Source organism: Mesoplodon bidens (genome assembly GCF_964165515.1).
Source record: "Mesoplodon bidens genome assembly, contig: HAP1_SCAFFOLD_42, whole genome shotgun sequence".
NCBI classification, from domain to species: Eukaryota; Metazoa; Chordata; class Mammalia; order Artiodactyla; family Ziphiidae; genus Mesoplodon; species Mesoplodon bidens.
This window is the reverse complement of record NW_027671544.1, coordinates 515,127-530,606: the sequence shown is the minus strand read 5'-3', so window position 1 is coordinate 530,606 and position 15,480 is coordinate 515,127.

Sequence of the window (15,480 nt, the reverse complement as noted above, 5' to 3'; positions counted from 1 at the left end):
CTTATCATCAGAATGCTCCATGACCCTTGTCATCACAATTCTCCATGCACTTTTCAGCACAATGCTCCCTGACCGTTGTCATCACAATGCGCAAAGCCATTGTGATCACAGTGCTCCATTACATTTGTCATCAGAATCCTCCATGACACATGGCATCACAATGCTCCAACCATTTCCGTCACACTGGGCCATTATATATGTCATCACAATGCTCCCTGACACCTGTCTTCACAATACTGCATGACCTGGTCATCACAATGCTCCATGCCCTTGTCATCACAATGCGCCATTCCAACTATCATCGCAATAATCCACGAAACTTAGTAGACCAATGCTTCATGCCCTTTTCATCACCCTGCTCCATGCCCTTGTTATCACAATGCTTCTTGACCCCTGCCATCACAATGTTCCATGGCCTTGTCATCACAAGGCTCCATGACACTTGACATCACAATGTTCCAAGACCCCTGTAATCACAATGCTCCATGCCCTTGTCATCACATAGCTCCATGACACATGTCATCAGAATGTTCCATGGCCTTCTCATCAAAATGTTCCATTCTCTTGTCATCAAAATTCTCAAAGACCCCTGTCATCAAATTGCTCCATGCCCCTGTTCATCTCAATGCACCATGAACCCTGTCATCACAATGCATCATGCACATCATCATAATGCTTCAGGCTATTGTCATCACAATGAAATCAAAATGCTCCATGGCCTCTGTCATCACAAAGCTCCATGACCCCTGTCATCACAATACTCCATGAATATTATCAGAACAAAGCTCCATGACATTCTCATCGCAATGCTCCATGACCACTATCATCACAATGCACCATGATAACTGGGATCACAACACTCCATGACTCGTGACAACACAATGATCAGGGACTCTAGTCATCACATTGCTCCATTCCCTAGTCATCACAATGCTCCATGACCCCTGTCATTACAATGCTCCGTGAAACCATTCATCACAATGCTTCATAACGTTAGTCATCACAGTGGTCCAAGCCCGCGTCATCACAAAGCTCTGTGACATTTGTGACCACAATGCTCCATGAAATTTTCATCACAATGCTCCATGACCCTTGTCATCACAATGCTCCATGCCATTGTCAGAACAATGCTCCATTACCCATGTCATCACAATGTGCCATGCACTTGTCATCACAATGCTCCTTGCCTTTGTCAGAAAAATGCTCCATTACCCATGTCATCACAATGTGCCATGCGCTTGTCATCACAGTGCTCCACAATCTTGTCATCACAATGCTCCATAAACTTTGTCTTCACAATGTTACATGTACTTCTCATCAAAATGCTCTCTCACCACTGATATCACAATGTTACATCACTATTCGTCACAATAATCCCTCACCCCAGTCATCACAATGTTCCATGACTCCTGTCATCACAATTCTACATGCACTTATCATCACAATGTTCGATGACCACTGACATTGCAATGTTCCATAACCCCTGTCATCAAAATGTTCCATGACCCTTTTCATCAAATTGCTCCATGAACCTGTCATCACAATACTCCATGCCCTTTTCATCACAATGCTCCATGACCTTTGTCATCACAACTCACAATACACATGGCATCACAGTGCTCTCTGACACTTGTCATCAGAATGCTCCTTGAACCCTGTCATGACAAGGCTCCATGCCTTTCTCATCACAATGATCCATGCCGTTTTCATTACAATGCTCCAAGACCCCTGTAATCACAGTGCTCCATGCCCTTGTCATCACAAAGCTCAATGACGCAAGTCATTAGAAGGCTCCTTGGCCTTCTCCTCACAATGCTCCATGCCCTTGTCATCACAATGATCCAAGACCCCTGTAATCACAGTGGCCCATGCCACTTTTCATCAGTATGCTCCATGAGGTTTGTCATCACAAGGCTCCATGGTTTTCTCATCACAATGCTCCAGGACCTTGTCATCACAATGCTTCACGACCTTGTCATGAAAATTCTCAATGGCCCTTGTCATCATAATGCTCCAAGCCCTAGTCATCAAAATGCTGCATTATATTTGTCATTACAATCTTCCAATACATTAGGCATCACAATGTTCCCTGCCATTGTCAGCACAATGGACCATGAGTTATGTCATCACAATGCTCCCTGACACCTGTCTTAACAATAATCCATGACCTTCTCATCACAATGCTCCATGCCGTTGCCATCACAATGCAGCATGTCCACTGTCATCAAAATAATCTATGAAACTTGTCAGACCAATGTTCCATGCCCCTGTCATCACAATGCTCCATGCCCTTATCATCACAATGCTCCATGACCATTGTCATCACAATTCTCCATGCACTTGTCAGCACAATGCTCCCTGACTTTTGTCATCACAATGCCCCAAGCCATTGTCATCAAAATGCTCCATTACCTTTGTCATTAGAATCCTCCATGACACTTGGCATCACAATGCTCCATGCCATTCTCATCACAATGGGACATTACATATGTCATCGCAATGCTCCCTGACACCTGTCTTCACAATATTGCATGACCTGGTCATCACAGTGCTCCATGACCCCGGCCATCACAATGTTCTACAGCCTCGTCATCACAAGACTACATGACACTTGTCATCACAAGACTCCATGACACTTGTCATCACAATGCTCCATGCCCTTGTCATCAGAAAGCTCCATGACACATGTCATTAGAATGTTCCAGGGCCTTCTCATCAAAATGCTCCATGCACTTTTCATCACCGTGCTCCAACACCCCTGTAATGACAATGCTCCATGCCCCTTTTCATCAGTATGCTCCATGAGATTTGTCATCACAAAGCTCCATGGTTTTCTCATCACAATGCTCCATAATTTTTTCTTCACAATGCTTCACGAACTTGTCACGAAAATTCTCAATGGCCCTTGTCATCATAATGCTCCAAGCCCTAGTCATCACAATGCTCCATTATATTTGTCATCACAATCCTCTATTACATTTGGCATCACCGTGCTCGCTGCCATTGTCATTGCAATGGACCCTGACATATGTCATCACAATGCTCCCTGACACCTGTCTTCACAATACTGCATGACCGTCTCATCACAATGCTCCATGCCCTTGTCATCACAATGCTCCATGCCCTTGTCATCACAATGCTCCATGTTCCCTGTTATCACAATGCTCCGTGACTCCAGGCATCACAATGCTTTACAACATTTCTCATCACAATGGTCCATGCCTGCGTCATCACAAGGCTCTGTGACTTTTGTAACCACAGTGCTCCATGAAATTTCCATCACGATGCTCCGTGACCCTTGTCATCACAATACTCCATGCCTTTGTCAGAAAAATGCTCCATGACCTTTGTCATCACAATGTGCCACGTGTTTTCATCACAACGGTCCACAAATTTGTCATGGCAATGCTCCATAAATCTTTTAATCACAATGCTCCATGCCCTTCTCATCACAATGCTCCATTACCCCTGTCATAACACTGCTCAATAAACCCTGCCATCACAATGTTACACGGTCTTGTCATCGCAAGGCTCCATGACACTTGTCATCACTAGGCTCCAAAACCCCTGTAATCACAATGCTCCATGCACTTGTCATCACAAAGCTCCATGACACATGTCATCAGAATGTTCCATGGCATTCTCATCAAAATGCTCCATGCCCTTGTCATCACAGAGCTCCAAGACCCCTGTAATCACAATGCTCCATGCCCCTTTTCATCAGTATACTCCATGAGATTTGTCATCACAAGTCTCCATGGTTTTCTCATCACAATGCTCCAGGACCTTGTCATCACAATGCTTCATGACCTTGTCATGAAAATTCTCAATGGCCCTTGTCATCATAATGCTCCAAGTCCCAGTCATCACAATGCTCCATTATATTTGACATCACAATCCTCCATTACATTTGTCATCAAAATGCTCCCTGTCATTCTCATCGCAATGGACCATGACTTATGGCATCCCAATGCTCCCTGACACCTGTCTTCTGAATACTCCATGACCTTCTCATCACAGTCCTCCATGCCCTTGTCATCACAAAGCAGCATGTCCACTGTCATCACAATAATCTATGAAACTTTTCAGACCAATGATTCGTGCCCCTGTCATCACAATGCCTCATGGCCTTGTCATCCCAATGCTCCATGACCCCTGTATTCACAATGCTCTGTGACGCTTGTCATCACAGTGCTCCATGACACCTGTCATCACAATGTTCCATGCCTTTGTCAGCAAATTGCTACATGACCTTGTCATTACAATGCTCTATGCACTTTTCATCACAATACTCCATTACCATTGTCATCACAATCCTCCATGAACCTTGGGATCACATTGCTTCATGCCCATGTCATCACAATGCTCCATGCTCCTTGAAATCAAAATGATCCATGACCTCTGTCATCACAATGCTCCAAACACATGTGATCACAAACTTCCATAACAGTTGTCATCACAACGCTCCGTGATGCCTGTCATCACAATACTCCTTGTCCTTTTCATCACGATGTTCCATGACCTTTGTCATCACAATTCTCAATACACTTGTCATCACAATGCTCCCTGACACTTGTCTTCAGAATGCTCCTTGAACCTTGTCACGAAAATGCTCCATGCCCTTTTCATCACAATGCTCCATGCCATTGTCATCAAAATACTCCACAAGCTTATCATCAGAATGCTCCATGACCCTTGTAATCACAATTCTCCATGCACTTTACAGCACAATGCTCCCTGACCGTTGTCATCACAATGCGCAAAGCCATTGTGATCACAGTGCTCCACTACATTTGTCATCAGAATCCTCCATGACACATGGCATCACAATGCTCCAACCATTTCCGTCACACTGGGCCATTATATATGTCATCACAATGCTCCCTGACACCTGTCTTCACAATATTGCATGACCTGGTCATCACAATGCTCCATGCCCTTGTCATCACAATGCGCCATTCCAACTATCATCGCAATAATCCACGAAACTTAGTAGACCAATGCTTCATGCTCTTGTCATCACCATGCTCCATGCCCTTGTTATCACAATGCTTCTTGACCCATGCCATCACAATGTTCCATGGCCTTGTCATCACAAGGCTCCATGACACTTGACATCACAATGTTCCAAGACCCCTGTAATCACAATGCTCCATGCCCTTGTCATCACATAGCTCCATGACACATGTCATCAGAATGTTCCATGGCCTTCTCATCAAAATGTTCCTTTCTCTTGTCATCAAAATTCTCCAAGACACTTGTCATCAAATTGCTCCATGCTCCTGTTCATCTCAATGCACCATGAACCCTGTCATCACAATGCATCATGCACATCATCATAATGCTTCAGGCTATTGTCATCACAATGAAATCAAAATGCTCCATGGCCTCTGTCATCACAAAGCTCCATGACCCCTGTCATCACAATACTCCATGAATATTATCAGAACAATGCTCCATGACATTCTCATCGCAATGCTCCATGACCACTATCATCACAATGCACCATGATAACTGGGATCACAACACTCCATGACACGTGACAACACAATGATCAGGGACTCTAGTCATCACATTGCTCCATTCCCTAGTCATCACAATGCTCCATGACCCCTGTCATTACAATGCTCCGTGAAACCATTCATCACAATGCTTCATAACGTTAGTCATCACAGTGGTCCAAGCCCGCGTCATCACAACTCTCTGTGACATTTGTGACCACAATGCTCCATGAAATTTTCATCACAATGCTCCATGACCCTTGTCATCACAATGCTCCATGCCATTGTCAGAACAATGCTCCATTACCCATGTCATCACAATGTGCCATGCACTTGTCATCACAATGCTCCTTGCCTTTGTCAGAAAAATGCTCCATTACCCATGTCATCACAATGTGCCATGCGCTTGTCATCACAGTGCTCCACAATCTTGTCATCACAATGCTCCATAAACTTTGTCTTCACAATGTTACATGTACTTCTCATCAAAATGCTCTCTCACCACTGATATCACAATGTTACATCACTATTCGTCACAATACTCCCTCACCCCAGTCATCACAATGTTCCATGACTCCTGTCATCACAATTCTACATGCACTTATCATCACAATGTTCGATGACCACTGACATTGCAATGTTCCATAACCCCTGTCATCAAAATGTTCCATGACCCTTTTCATCAAATTGCTCCATGAACCTGTCATCACAATACTCCATGCCCTTTTCATCACAATGCTCCATGACCTTTGTCATCACAACTCACAATACACATGGCATCACAGTGCTCTCTGACACTTGTCATCAGAATGCTCCTTGAACCCTGTCATGACAAGGCTCCATGCCTTTCTCATCACAATGATCCATGCCGTTTTCATTACAATGCTCCAAGACCCCTGTAATCACAGTGCTCCATGCCCTTGTCATCACAAAGCTCAATGACGCAAGTCATTAGAAGGCTCCTTGGCCTTCTCCTCACAATGCTCCATGCCCTTGTCATCACAATGATCCAAGACCCCTGTAATCACAGTGGCCCATGCCACTTTTCATCAGTATGCTCCATGAGGTTTGTCATCACAAGGCTCCATGGTTTTCTCATCACAATGCTCCAGGACCTTGTCATCACAATGCTTCACGACCTTGTCATGAAAATTCTCAATGGCCCTTGTCATCATAATGCTCCAAGCCCTAGTCATCAAAATGCTGCATTATATTTGTCATTACTATCCTCCAATACATTTGGCATCACAATGTTCCCTGCCATTATCAGCACAATGGACCATGAGATATGTCATCACAATGCTCCCTGACACCTGTATTTACAATACTCCATGACCTTCTCATGACAGTCCTCCATGCCCTTGTCATCACAATGCAGCATGTCCAATGTCATCACAATATTCTATGAAATTTTTCAGACCAATGATCCGTGCCCCTGTCATCACAATGCTCCATGACCTTTGTCATCACAAAGATCCATGACGATTGGCATCACAGTGCTCCATGTCATTGTCATCACAATGTTCCATGAACACTCTCATCACATTGATCCATGCCCTTGTCATCACAAAGCTCCATGACACATGTCATCAGAATGCTCCATGGCCTTCTCATCACAATGCTCCATGCCCGTGCCATCACAATGCTCCATTTCCCCTGTCATAACAATGCTCCATGAACCCTGCCATCACGATGTTCCATGGCCTTTTCATCACAAGGCTCCATGACCCTTCTCATCACAAAGCTCCAAGACCCCTGTAATCACAGTGCTCCATGACCCAATTCATCTCAATGATCCATGAACCCTGTCATCACAATGCACCATGCCCATCATCGTAATGCTTCATGCTATTGTCATCACAATGAAATCAAAATGCTCCATGACCTCTGTCATAACAGTGCTCCAAGTCGTTGTACTAACAATATACCATAACACTTGTCATCACAGTGCCCCATGACGCTCGTCATCACATTTATCCATGCCCTTCTGATCACAATGCTCAATAACCCCTGCCATCACAATGTCCCACGGCAGTGTCAACACAAGGCTCCATGACACTTGTCATCACAATGCTCCAAGACATCTGTCATCACAATGCTCCATGCCTTTATCAGCAAAATGCTACATGACCTTGTCATTACTATTCTCTTTGTGCTTGTCATCAAAACACTCCATTACCATTGTCATCACATTCCTCCATGAACATTGGAATAACATTGCTTCATGCCCTTGTCATCACAATGCTCCATGCTCCTTGAAATCAAAATGATCCATGACCTCTGTTATCACAGTGCTGCACACCCTTGTGATTACAATGTTCCATAACACTTGTCATCACAACGCTCCATGAGGTCTCTCATCACTATACTCCATGCCCTTTTCATCACAATGCTCCATGAACTTTGTCATCACAATTCTCAATACACTTGTCATCACAATGTGCCCTGACACTTGTCGTCAGAATGCTCCTTGAACCCTGTCAGGAAAAGGCTCCATGCCTATTTCCTCACAATACCGCATGCCGTTTTCAACACAATGCTGCATGCCATTGTCATCAAAATAATACACAAGCTTGTCATCAGAATGCTCCATGACCTTTGTCATCACAATTCTCCATGCATTTGTCAGCAAAATGCTCCCTGACCCTTGTCATCACAATGCCCCAAGGAATTGTCATCACAATGCTCCATTACCTTTGTCATCAGAGTCCTCCATGACACTTGGCATTACAGTGCTCCATGCCATTGTCATCACAATGGGCCATTACATATGTCATCGCAATGCTCCCTGATACATGTCTTCACAATACTGCATGACCTGGTCATCACAAGGCTCCATGCCCTTGTCATCACAATGCGCCATTCCAACTGTCATCACAATAATCCATGAAACTTATTAGAAGAATGTTCCATGCCCTTGTCATCACAAATCTCCATCCCCTTGTTGTCACAATGCTCCATGAACCCTGTCATCACAATGCTCCGTGACACCAGTCATCACAATGTTTCATGACCTTTGTCATCACAATGGTCCATGCCCTCATCATCAACAGTCTCTGTGATCTTTTTAAATACAATGCTCCATGAACTTTTCATGATAATGAACTTTGACCCGTGTCATCACAGTGCTCCATGCCATTTTCATCCCAATGCTCCATGACTCCAGGCATCACAATGCTTCATAACATTTGTCATCACAATGGTCCATTTCTGCGTCATCACAAGGCTCTGTGACCTTTGTAACCACAATGCTCCATGAAATTTCCATCACGATGCTCCGTGACCCTTGTCATCGGAATACTCCATGCCTTTGTCAGAAAAATGTTCCATGACCATTGTCATCACAATGTGCCACGTGTTTTCATCACAATGGTCCACAAATTTGTCATGGCAATGGTCCATAAACCTTTTAATCACAATTCTCCATGCCCTTCTCATCACAATGCTCCATTACCCCTGTCATAACAATTCTCCCTGACCCCTACCTACACAATGGTCCCTGCCATTCTCATCACAATGCACAATGCACTTGTCATCAAAATGCTCCTTGACAATTGTCATCACAAAGATCCATGACCCTTGGCATCACAATGCTCCATGTCATTATCATCAAAATGCTCCATGAATGATCTCATCACATTGCTCCATGCCGTTTTCATCACAAAGCTCCATGATACATGTCATCTGAATGCTCCAAGACCCCTGTAATCACAATGCTCCATGCCCCTTTTCATCTCACTGATCAATGAACCCTGTCATCACAATGCACAATGCCCATCATCATAATGCTTCATGCTATTGTCATCACAATGAAATCAAAATGCTCCATGACCTCTGTCATCACAATTCTCCATGACCCCTGTTATCACAATAATCCATGAACATTTTCAGCCCAATGTTCCATGACACTTGTCATCACAATCATCCATGCCCATGTCATACCAATGCTCCATGACCCCTGTATTCACAATGCTCCGTGACGCTTGTCATCACAGTGCTCCATGACACCTGTCAGCACAATGCTCCATGCCTTTGTCAGCAAAATGCTACATGACCTTTTTCATTACAATTCTCTATGTGCTTGTCATCACAATACTCCATTACCCTTGTCATCACAATCCTCCATGAACCTTGGGATCATATTGCTTCATGTCATTGTCATCACAATGCTCCATGCTCCTTGAACTCAAAATGATCCATGACCACTGTCATCACAGTGCTCCAAAGCCTTGTGATCACAATGTTCAATAACACTTGTCATCACAACGCTCCATGATGCCTGTTATCACAATACTCCATGCCCTTTTAATCACAATGCTCCATGACTTTTGTCATCACATTTCTCAATACATTGTCATCACAATGCTCCCTGACACTTGTCGTCAGAATGCTCCTTAAACCCTGTCACAAAAAGGCTTCATGCCTTTTTCATCACAATGCCCCATGCGGTTTTCATCAAAATGCTCTATGCCATTGTCATCAAAATACTCCACAATCTTGTCATCAGAATCCTCCATGACCCTTGTCATCACAATTCTCTATGCACTTGTCAGCACAATGGTCCCTGACCCTTGTCATCACAATGCTCCAAGCCATTGTCATCACAATGCTCCATTACATTTGTCATCAGATTCCTCCATGACACTTGGCATCACAATGGTCCATGCCATTGTCATCAAAATTGGCCATTACATATGTCATCACAATGCTCCCTGACACATGACTTCACAATACTGCATGACCTGGTCTTCACAAATCTCCATGCCCTTGTCATCACAATGCGCCATTCCAACTGTCATCACAATAATCCATGAAACTTACTAGACCAATGCTCCATGCCGTTGTCATCACAATGCTCCTTGCCCTTGTTATCACAATGCGCCATGACCCCTGTCATCACAATGCTCCGTGACTGTAATCATCACAATGTTTAATGACCTTTTCATCACAATCTTGCATGCCCTCGTCATCAACAGTCTCTGTGACTTTTTATCCAAAATGCTCCATGAACTATTCATCACAATGCTCTTTGACTTTGTCATCACAATGCACTATGCCTTTCTCAGCACTATGCTCCATTACCCTTGTTATCACAATGCTCCATGTGCTTGTCAGGATATTGCTCCATGACACATGTCATCACAATGCACCGGGAGCTTGTCATCACAGTGCTCCACAATCATGTCATCACAATGCTACCTGCATTTCTCTTCAATATGCTCTCTCACCACTGATATCACAATGTTACATCACTATTCGTCACAATACTCCCTCACCCGTCATCACAATTTTCCATGACTCCTGTCATCAAAATGCTACATGCACTTATCATCACAATATTCGTTGACACCTGACATCACACTGTTCCATACCCCTGTCATCAAGTTGCTCCATGACACTTTTCATCCAATTGCTCCATGACTCTGTCATCACAAGGCTCTCTGCCATTATCATCACAATGCACAACACCCTTGTCATCAAAATGCTCCATGACCTTTGTCATCACAAAGGCCCATGACCCTTGGCATCACAGTGCTCCATGCCATTGTCATCACAATGCTCCAAGAACGCTCTCATCACATTACTCCATGCCCTTGTCATCACAAAGCTCCATGACACATGTCATCAGAATGCTCCATGGCCTTCTCATCACAATGTTCCATGCCCTTGCCATCACAATGCTCCATTACACATGTAATAACAATGTTCCATGATCCCTGCCATCACGTTGTTCCATGGTCTTGTCATCACAAGGCTCCATGACCCTTCTCATTACAATGCTCCAAGAACCCTGTAATCACAATGCTCCATGCCCATTTCATCTCAATGACACATGAACCTGTCATCACAATGCACCATGCACATCATCATAATGCTTCATGCTATTGTCATCACAATGAAATCAAAATGCTCCATGACCTCTGTCATAACAATGCTCCAAATCGTTGTGATAAAAATATTCCATAACACTTGTCATCACAGTTCCCCATGACGCTCGTCATCACATTTATCCATGCCCTTCTGATCACAATGCTCAATTACCCCTGACATCACAATGTCCCATGGCCGTGTCATCCCAAGTCTCCATGACACTTGTCATCACAATGCTCCAAGACACCTGTCATCACAATGCTCCATGCCTTTGTCAGCAAAATGATACATGACCATGTCATTACTATTCTCATTGTGCTTGTCATCAAAATACTCCATTACCATTGTCATCGCAATCCTCCATGAACATTGGAGTAACATTGCTTCATGCCCTTGTCATCACAATGCAGCATGCTCCTTGAAATCAAAATGATCCATGACCTCTGTCATCACAGTGCTCCACACCCTTGTGATTACAATGTTCCATAACACTTGTCATCACAACGCTCCATGATGTATGTCATCAATATACTCCATGCCCTTTTCATCACAATGCTCCATGACCTTTGTCATCACAATTCTCAATACACTTGTCATCACAATGCTCCCTGACACTTGTCGTCAGAATACTCCTTGAACCATGTCATGAAAAGGCTCCATGCCTATATCCTCACAATACCGCATGCCGTTTTCATCACAATGCTCCATGCCATTGTCATCAGAATACTCCACAAGCTTGTCATCAGAATCCTCCATGACTTTTGTCATCACAATTCTCCATGCACTTCTCAGCAAAATGCTCCCTGACCCTTGTCATCACAATGCCCCAAGCCATTGTCATCACAATGCTCCATTACATTTGTCATCAGAATCCTCCATGACACTTGGCATCACAATGCTCCATGCCATTGTCATCACAATGGGCCATTACATATGTCATCACAATGCTCCCTGACACCTGTCTTCACAATACTGCATGACTTGGACATCACAATGCTCTATGCACTTGTCGTCACAATGCTCGATGACCCCTGTCATCACAATGCTCCGTGACTCCCGTCATCACAATGCTTCATAACCTTTGTCATCACAATGGTCCATGCCCTCATCATCAACAGTCTCTGTGACCTTTTTAACCACAATGCTCCATGAAATTTTCATCACAATGCCCTTTGACCGTTGTCATCACAATACTCCATGCCCTTTTCATCACAATGCTCCATGACCTTTGTCATCACAATTCTCAATAAACTTGTCATCACAATGCTCCCTGACACTTGTCACAATGCTCCTTGAACCCTGTCACGAAATGGCTCCATGCCTTTTTCATCACAATGCGCCATGCCGTTTTCATCACAATGCTCCATGCCATTGTCATCAAAATACTTCACAAGCTTGTCATCAGAATGCTCCATAACCCTTGTCATCACAGTTCTCCAAGCACTTGTCAGCACAATGCTCCCTGACCCTTGTCATCACAATGCTCCAAGCCATTGTCATCACAATGCTCCATTACATTTGTCATCAGAATCCTCCATGACACATGGCATCACAATGCTCCATGACATTGTCATCACAATGGGCCATTACATATGTCATTACAATGCTCCCTGACACCTGTCTTCACAGTACTGCATGACCTAGTCATCACAATGCTCCATGCCCTTGTCATCACAATGTGCCATTCCAACTGTCATCGCAGTAATCCATGAAGCTTATTAGACATATGCTCCATGCCCTTGTCATCACAATGCTCCATGACCTTGTTATCAGAATGCTCCATGACCCCTGTCATCACAATGCTTCTTGAATCCAGTCATCACAATGGTTCAGGACCTTTGTCATCACAATGATCCATGCTCTCGTCATCAACAGTCTCTGTGACGTTTTTAACCACAATGCTCCATGCCCTTGTCATCACAAAGCTCCATGACACATGTCATCAGAATGTTCCATGGACTTCTCATCAAAATGCTCCATGCCCTTGTCATCAGAGAGCTCCAAGACCCCTGTAATCACAATGCTCCATGCCCCTTTTCATCCGTATGCTCCATGACATTTGTCATCACAAGGCTCCATGGTTTTCTCATCACAACGCTCCAGGACCTTGTCATCACAATGCTTCATGACCTTGTCATGAAAATTCTCAATGGCCCTTGTCATCATAATGCTCCAAGTCCCAGTCATCACAATGCTCCATTATATTTGGCATCACAATCCTCCATTACATTTGGCATCACAATGCTCCCTGCCATTGTCATCGCAATGGACCATGACTTATGGCATCACAATGCTCCCTGACACCTGTCTTCTCAATACTCCATGACCTTCTCATCACAATCCTCCATGCCCTTGTCATCACAATGCAGCATGTCCACTGTCATCACAATAATCTATGAAACTTGTCAGACCAATGATCCGTGCCCCTGTCATCACAATGCTCCATGCACTTGTCATCACAATGCTCCATGACCTCTCTAATCACAATGCTCCATGACGCTTGTCCTCACAGTGCTCCATGACACCTGTCATCACAATGCTCCATGCCTTTGTCAGCAAAATGCTACATGACCTTGTCATCACAATGCTCTATGCACTTGTTGTCACAATGCTCCATGACCCCTGTCTTCACAATGTTCCATGCCTCCAGTCATCACAATGCTTCATAACCTTTGTCATCACTATGGTCCATGCCCTCGTCATCAACAGTCTCTGTGACCTTTGTAACCACAAGGCTCCATGAACTTTTCATCAGAATGCTCTTTGACCCTTGTAATCACAATGCTCTATGTCTTTCTAAGCACAATGCTTCATTACTCTTGTCATCACAGTGCTCCATGTGCTGGTCAGGACAATGCTCCAAGACACATGTCATAACAGTGCACCATGGGCTTGTCATCACAGTGCTCCACAGTCTTGTCATCACATTGCTCCATAAACCTTGTCATCAAAATGCTCCATGCACTTCTCAACAAAATGCTGTCTCAACAATGATATACAATGTTCCATCACTATTCGTCACAATGCTCCCTCACCCCTGTCATCACAATGTTCCGTGACTCCTGTCTTCACAATGCTACATGCACTTATCATCACAATGTTTGATGACCCCTTACATCACAATATTCCATAACCCCTGTCATCAAAATGCTTCATGACACTTTTCATCAAATTGCTCCATGAACCTGTCATCACAATGCTCCCAGCCCTTCTCATCACAATGCCCAACGCCCTTGCAATCAAAATGCTCCATGACCTTTGTCATCACAAAGATCCATGACGCTTGGCATCACAGTGCTCCATGTCATTGTCATCACAATGTTCCATGAACAATCTCATCACATTGATCCATGCCCTTGTCATCACAAAGCTCCATGACACATGTCATCAGAATGCTCCATGGCCTTCTCATCACAATGCTCCATGCCCTTGCCATCACAATGCTCCATTTCCCCTGTCATAACAATGCTCCATGACCCCTGCCATCACGATGTTCCATGGCCTTTTCATCACATGGCTCCATGACCCTTCTCATCACAGTGCTCCAAGACCCCTGTAATCACAATGCTCCATGCCCCAATTCATCTCAATGATCCATGAACCCTGTCATCACAATGCACCATGCCCATCATCATAATGCTTCATGTTATTGGCATCACAATGAAATCAAAATGCTCCATAACATCTGTCATAACAATGCTCCAAATCCTTGTGATCACAATATTCCATAACAATTTCATCACAATGCCCCATAACGCTCGTCATCACAATTATCCATGGTCTTCTCATCACAATGCTCCATGACTTTTGTCATCACAATGCTCAATACACTAGTCATCAAAATGCTCCCTGACACTTGTTGTCTGTATGCTCCTTGAACCTTGTCATGAAAAGGCTCTATCACTTCTTCCTCACAATGATCCATGCCCTTTTCATCACAGTGCTCCAAGACACATGTAATCCCAATGCTCCATGCCCTTGTCATCCAAAGCACAATGACGCATGTCATTAGAATGCTCCTTGGCCTTCTCCTCACAATGTTCCATGCCCTTGTCATCACAGTGCTCCAAGACCCCTGTAATCACAATGCTCCAGGCCTCTTTTCATC